This window comes from Crotalus tigris, unplaced genomic scaffold (assembly GCF_016545835.1).
Source record: "Crotalus tigris isolate CLP2741 ecotype Arizona unplaced genomic scaffold, ASM1654583v1 scf7180000017999.2816498, whole genome shotgun sequence".
In the NCBI taxonomy this organism is placed as follows: Eukaryota; Metazoa; Chordata; class Lepidosauria; order Squamata; family Viperidae; genus Crotalus; species Crotalus tigris.
In genome coordinates, this window is record NW_024096765.1 from 1018138 (window position 1) to 1026070 (window position 7933).

Below are 7933 nucleotides of genomic sequence, written 5' to 3' on the forward strand. Positions count from 1 at the left end.
GCAAAAACTTGGGTTTTCAAAATTATAGTGCATATGCATAATTTGGAGTGCAAGAATATATCAGAAGCATTCTAGGGGTGCAGGGTATAGAAAGGTTTGGGAACCACTGTTTTAAGGGGTACGGCAGTAAGAGTTACAAAGGATGAAGGAGAGACCAAGTTATCTAGGCCTTGGGTTTCTAACCTTTGATGTGTAGACTGGATGTGGTCCTCAAGTTCTCTTTTTGTATCTATGGAATCCTCAGATTGCACTGCTGAAAGTTGGCAATAATAATAATAATGATAAAGTTGGAAGGGACCTTGGAGGTCATCTAGTCCAACCCCCTGTTCAGGCAGGAAACCCTATACCATTTCGGACAAATGGCTGTCCAGTTTCTTCTTAAAAACTTCCAGTGTTGGCGCATTCACCGCTTCTGGAGGCAGGTTGTTCCACTGGTTAATTGTTCTAATTGTCAGGAAGTTTCTCCTTAGTTCTAGGTTGCTTCTCTGAGCACTGGGCCCATAACAGAGCCCTGGGACACCCGACTGTACACTTCTCTCCATGTAGATGCGGTTCCATTGAGGACCACACCCTGAGTACGGCCGGACAGCCAGCTACGGATCCATCTGGTGGTGATGCTGTCTAATCCGCATTTTTCTATCTTCGCAAGTAGTAGGTTGTGGTCTACTTTGTCAAATGCCTTACTGAAGTCCAAGTAAATTATATCCACAGCATTCCCTGGTCCACTAATTTTGTCACTTGGTCAAAGAATGCAGTAAGATTTGTCTGGCATGATCTGTTTTTGACAAACCTGTGTTGGCTTTTAGTAATGACTTTGTTTGCTTATAGGTGTTCGCTGATTTGTTGTTTGATTATCTTTTCCAGAATCTTCCCAGGTATTGAGGTCAGGCTGATAGGTCTGTAATTTCCTGGGTCCTTTTTCCCCCCTTTTTTGAAGATGGGAACTACATCAGCTCTTTTCCAGTCCTCTGGTAGTTCCCCAGTGCTCCAGGATCTTTGAAAAATATAGTTCAGTGGTTCTGAGATCACATCTGCCAGTTTCTTAAGAACCTTGGGATGTAATCCATCTGGTCCTGGTGATTTGAACTCATCTAGGCTGGACAGGTGTTCACTTACCATTTTCTTGCCTATCTTAACTTGTATTTCTATTTTGTTTTTTATGGCACTATTTTTGATAGGTTGGTCTGGTTTTTTCCTTTGTGTAAAGACAGATGCGAAAAACAAGTTAAATAGCTTTCTCCCTATTGCTTGTCACCTTCTTGCCATTTTCACCCACTAATGGACCAATTGTTTCCTTCACTTTTTTCTTGTTTTTTACCTGTTGAAAGAAGCTTTTTTTGTTATTTTTGACTTTGGTTGCAAGCCTTAGTTCATTTTGAGCCTTAGCTTTCCTCATTTCGTCTTTGCAGGCTCAGGCTATTTGCTACTATTCTGACTTAGTTAAGTGCCCCTCTTTCCACTTTCTATACTTGTCCTTTTTATCTTTCAATTGATCAGAGAGTTATTTATGCAGCCATGCTGGTTTCTTCTGAGAGCTGTTATTTTTCCTCTTTTTGATATTGTGCTAGACTGGGCCTTTATTATCTCACTTTTCAAAATTTCCCAAGTCTCTTGAGTTGTTTTCCCCTGGAGGATTCTCATCCATGGAATCCTTCCTAAACTCTAAGTTTATTGAAATTAGCTCTCTTGAAGTCCAAGACTCTAATTTGACTGTGTTCTATTGCTTGTGCTTCCATAATGTTGAATTCCAATATTGCATGATCACTACCTCCCAAGGTTCCTATGGCTTCAACAGCTTCTATCATTTCATCTCTGTTAGTGAGAATTAGGTTCAAAATGGCTAATCCCCCTAGTTCCCTTCTCTACTTTTTGGGAGACAAAGTCGTCTGCTAGGTTTGTCAGATACCTGTTTGATCTTCCACTTGGTGCAGAGTTTGTCTCCCAGTTGATGTCAGGGTAGTTAAAGTCCCCCATTACTATTGTGATGTGCTTCCTACATACCTTAGTTAGCTGACTAGCAAAAAGTTCATCTATTTCCTGTGTTTGGTTGGATGGCCTATAGTATACACCTATGGCAATGTCATTTCCCCCCCCCCTTTATATTGACCCATATGCATTCAGGACAGTTTTCATCATTGTTGTGCTCTATTTCTGTAGAGATGTAGTTATTTCTTATATAGAGAGCAACTCCACCTCCTCTTTTATTTGGTCTGTTTCTTTTAAATAATTTAAATCGCTCTAGCTGTGTGTTCCATTTGTGGGTTTCGTCCCACCATGTTTCCGTTATAGCAACAATATCATATCTGCCCTCATTAACCTGAATTTCTAGTTCACCCTGTTTGCTGTTCATACTCTGTGCATTTGTGTATAGACATTTGAGTCCTTTATGACCGACCCTGTGTTTACTTCCTACATAACCTGTGTGGTGCCTGAGTTCCCCTAATGTCTTACCACCTATCTGGTTAGTGCACTTTGTGTGGCACTCGCTATTAAGAGCTTGAATATCTGTGGGATTAAAAAAAAAAGAAAAAGTGTGCCATAATTCTGGTGGACTTAACATTGCCTTCAGAACTTGGATCAAACTTTCTACTTTTTCCAGGGTTATTTTTTCTGCTTTAGTTCTGTATAGCCAAAAATAGGTTGCAGAACAGATCTAGATACAGTCAGTTGAATCGAAGAAAATACGCATTTAAATATATGCTCTTCAAATCTGCATGGTTAAGATTTTCAGATAGAAGGAAGGGAAAGAAATGTCCAAAGCTGGTCCAATATATAGGTAATCCTTGACTTACGACCACAATTGAGACTGGAACTTTTTTTGCTAAGCGATGTGCTCATTCGGTGAGTCATCATGTGAATATTACTGATTTTATGACCTCTTTTGCTGTGGTGGTTAAGCAAATCCGGCTTCCCCCATGGACTTTGCTCATTGGAAGCCAGCTGGGAAGGTTGTGAAAGGTGATCACATGATGCTGCAATTGTCATAAATACATGCCAGTTGCCAAGTGTCTGAACCACAGTCATGTGACCACAGAGAAGCTGTGATGGACGTAAGTGCAAGGACCAGTCATAAGTCACTATTTTCAGCAGGGTTGTAACTTTGAAGAGTCACAACCAAATGAATAGTTTTAAGTTGAGGTCTATCTGCATTTTGTTTCTAGAGATGAAAGACATTTCTACATGTCATGGGGGGGGATCTAATCCTGATAGTAGGGCAGTGTTCTCTTCCACTTACAAGGACAAGATGCTAGATTAATGCCACGTGCATTCATACCAAGACTTTGTTCTCATTCATTCAATATCCTAACCAGTCTGCTGGTACAAGTGCCATTTCACATCTTACGAGCAGATCATACATGCTAAATTCATTTTCTCAATGCTAATCCATGAAGTCTATGGAAAAGTGTATTGTCAGGTGCCACAATAAGCTCCAGTTAAGCTGATTTATTGCTATACATAAGAATCTAGTCAACTAACAGTCAGCACTAAATTGGTGCTTGATAAGAATTAACAGAATTCAAAAGGGGTTTGACTTAGACTGCTTGTGGGAACCTAATGATTCCAGGCTGATTCCTCTCTTGACTCCTACCCCCAAACTCTGCCTATCCTTCTCCTACAAGTATGTCTGATTAACTTCTCAGGATCTTTACATAGAGATCCGAACTAGCAATGTTTGGCCAGGAAAAAGACTTTGGTTTTGTAAAGAATGGTGCAATGAAAACATTGAAACATTGCTTGTCTCTCCAAGGAATTAAAAATCAAACTCCCAGTATTACAACAATTTGATGTAACCAATACTTAGGAAATGCTATATACAGGAAATATATTGTAGAATTTAAAAAGTTGCAGAACAGAGCAATCAAGTGAGGAAAGACTACAACGTCTGGGGGCTTGTGATGGCTTAAAAAAAAAGACCTGTTAGAAATATAGATAATTAAGAGTATTGTGGAGGAAGGGGGAAAAAAAGGTCTCTTCTAGAGGTGTATACAAGGTTTGGTAAAAACATTCTAGAGGGTACTCCTGATAATGTAATCTTTTGTGCACTGGGGCTTTGATTACACTATTCATCACTTTTTTTAACTAAACGTGTGCACACCTCTCTAAGGAACGATGTACACCTACTTTTAAAAAGGTAAGCATGAGGGAGCTTGAGAGAGTTTTGAAATCTGGATGAAAAATCATAAGAAAGTTTCCCACGGGACCCCCTTACGTTCCATCCTCATCTGCTTTTCAGTTGCAAGCTATAGGAACAGAGAAAGTGGCTTCATATTCTGACTGGACTTTGAAGCTAAATGGTAAATTGTTTAAACCAGAAATAGGCAAATCTTTAGTAAGGGGGAGGACCATTTCATGTTTGTGTGTGTGTGTGGGGGGGTGAATTCCAGAAAAGTTGGGGCATTTATGCAAAGCAGACAAGACTGGATCCAACACACCGACAGGAACTGATTTTTTTATATTGCTTTCTTTCTAAGATTTGGGGTGAGATTGTAACTGATTCTTGGATATATACATATATAACTTCTAAACTAGGGCTCACTCTACAGCTTCTGAGTATGTTCCATCTCAAAATGATAGGAATGCCTAAGAACCCACCAATGGTTCCTGGGTTACTCCCAAAGGCATCTACGGAGAAGCATTGCAATTGCCACTCCTTTATTATGTGCATTGTGGCATCCCCCACACAGACACACACATGGAAAGGGATGTCCTCGTATTGTGACAGAGTGACATTATTTCCATTATTTTGACGAAGTCTATGATCCTGCCAGTTACCCTTAATTGCGCAGCTCTATCTTAAGAGCATTTCACAAGTTATCAGAAAAGTAAAGATTGAGTCATTTGTCCCAAAAGTGCTTTTTCAAGACGCAACTGGACTTCCTTTGTTTTTCCTTGAAGACATTTTGATTCTCATCCAAGAGAAAAAAGCACCTTTGGGACAACCACGACCTAGATGACTGAGAATCGCCAGAGACACTGAGTCATTTGGGTTACAAAGTGAGTATATAGTTTAAAGTTATGTTTTGAAATAAAATTGAGCTCATAATCTTTGCGATACATGTTGGAATAGAATGATTTCCAAAACCGGAGAAGGATAAGTTACTTTTCAATGTAGTTCCAGTGCAGTATGAACTTCATTATTTATGAACAATAATGCAAAACAAAAAACACCCCCAGATCTGAATATTACTAAGTCAAAATTATATTATCATTTTAACTGGAGGTTCCCAAGTGTTTTCTGTTGCCAACATCAATAAGGATTTCCCCAACCTATATAGATAGTTTTCCTTTTCTTTCCTAAATTTCTGTGATCAGGAGGAGATCATTTTCAACAGCTCTGTTCACAAGGGAACTATTGTTAACTCTGCATGCATGCATGCATGCATGTGAAAAGATGTCATTATCACACAGTACTGACATTTTTCCTCATTTGCTTGGGTTGTTTGACAAGGTTTTTTTTCCTTGTCCATCTTTTTATATTATTTTTGGTTCCACTGGGAGGAAAAGCTGTTTTGATAATAGGAGGAGCAGGAAGCTCTCAAATACAAGAGATCAAGTTTAGCACATTTTTTAACTAAATGAAATTTGCTCTCATTAAATAATTAAATTCAGAGTCTAACAATACCTCATTGCATTACTGCAGGGTATCCAGCATTCTTTAGGGAATGCTAAGTATGGCATAAACAGCAGGATATTGAATTTTTCAGCCTAGTGAGAAAGGAAATAAGTTGCCGAAGACCTAGCTTAGCTTAACAACCCTTCTGGAAAGAAATTTGAATAGAATAGAATAGAATAGAATAGAATAGAATAGAATAGAATAGAATAGAATAGAATAGAATCTGGAAGGGAATTTGGAGGTCTTCTAGTCCAGCCCCCTGCTCCAACAAGAGAACCTATACCAGAGGTAGGCAACCTTGGCTCTTTTATGACTCGTGGACTTCAACTCCAAGAATTCCTGAGCCAGCCATACTGGCTCAGGAATTCTGGGAGTTGAAGTCCATGAGTCATAAAAGAGCCAAGGTTGCCTACCCTTGACCTATACCATATCAGACAAGTGACTGTCTAGCCTCTTCTTAAAAATCTCCAATGATGGAGCACCCACAATTTCTGGAGGCAAGCTGTTCCACTGGTTAATTGTCCTCACTGTCAGGAAGTTTCTCCTTAATTCTAGGTTGCTTCTCTCTTTGATCAGTTTCCAACCATTGTTTCTTGTCCTGCCCTCTGGTGCTTTGAAGAAGGAATTCAATTGTATAAATATCAGCTTAGCCCTGATAGATAGGAAAGAGTGAGGAAAAAAATCAAGATTGTCCTCACTTGATTCTCTTCAGAAAACAAAGCATCTCTGCTGAGCTTTCAGCTTTTTGTTATTATACCCTATAACACTAGTTAATTGCCAATATTACCAGGTAGATCTAACAGGAACCATAACTAGATTAGCTAATTCTACTTTATTATAAGTTTACCTTAACAGAATCTTGCTTGTACTCTGAAGGTACAATTCTCATCCCAAATCCTTTAGACCCCACAAAATTAGGAACAATCTCTTTTGAGTGTTTTGCCCTGTCCCTTAGCCAGCTATGGACTATGTTGTCTCTTATCTGACTCTTCCCTCAGCTCTGGGTTCAATCTCTCAAGATCATTCCCACATACTATAGGTCCTCAAGTTACAACCACCATTGAGTCCAAAATTTCTGTTGTGAAGTGAAACATTTGTTAAGTGAGTTTTGCCCCATTTCATGACTTTTCTGGCCACAGTTGTTAAGTGAATCATTGCATTTATTAAGTTAGTAACATGGTTGTTAAGTGAATCTTGGCTTCCCCATTGACTTTGCTTGACAGAAGGTCGCAAAAGCGGATCACATGAACTCAGGACACTGCAAGCGTCAGTTGCCAAGCGTCTGAATTTTGGTCACGTGACCATGGGGATGCTGCAATGGTCGTAAGTGGGGAAAAACTGCCATAAGTCTCTTTTTTCAATGCCGTTGTAACTTTGAGCAGTCACTAAATGAACTGTTGTAAGTCGAGGACTACCTGTATCACATTCATGCAGTGTCTGTTTCTTGGCATGGTCTACCTAGAAATGCTGAGGAGATTCTGTTACCTTGATGGCCAAAATCAAGCTTGCTCTATTCCATGATGCTTAAGGGTCAGTTCTGTTGCAAGAGCTCATCACTCACAAGAATGGTCAGCGCTATTCAAACATGTTTCTTGGCCAAATCTACACCGCAGATGGTTCTTCATTTTACATCAATTTCAGTGATGTATCTTCCTTCAAAAAATTCAGGGAAAGTGATGGTCAGAATAGCAGTTCCCACTGTTCTTGCAGGAGAGAAATTGAGTATTTGAGATGCAGTATTGCTTGCTGTCCAAACTCATTTTGTGCACATGTGTTTGTGTGTGAGAGAGAGAAAGAGAAAGAGAAAGGAGAGAGAGAGAGAGAGAGAAAGAGAGAGAGAGAGTTTTATTTCTAGAACAAATACCAAAGTTTATTTCTGCCACAAGGACTTCAATCTGCTCTCTGTATTATTGCTGACTTTATGAGCTTCAAGTATAGATTCAACTTATTACCATATTCTTCTTTCTGGTTAAGACAAATATCTCTTCCTGAAAATCTGGAGGACTTTCTTCTGAGCATTATATGTAAAATATATGGAATGAAAACCACCGTGGTTCTATTTTTTCAAAATCCAAACAGCACTATCAGTAATCATAAACGATATTGCATTTTTAAATCTCTGCTAGAAATTACAGCACTGTTTGGACTATCCAATTATCCATTTATCCTCTGTGGGTTAGATAAATATGCTTTCAGTAGTAGACCTAACATTTTGTCTCATATATGCAGTATTTGGTATTGAAAATGGGCTCGGTCTGGAGATGAACTGCATACAGAATTTACTGAACAGTTGTCTTGCAAGTTTGTCTAGCTTTTAAT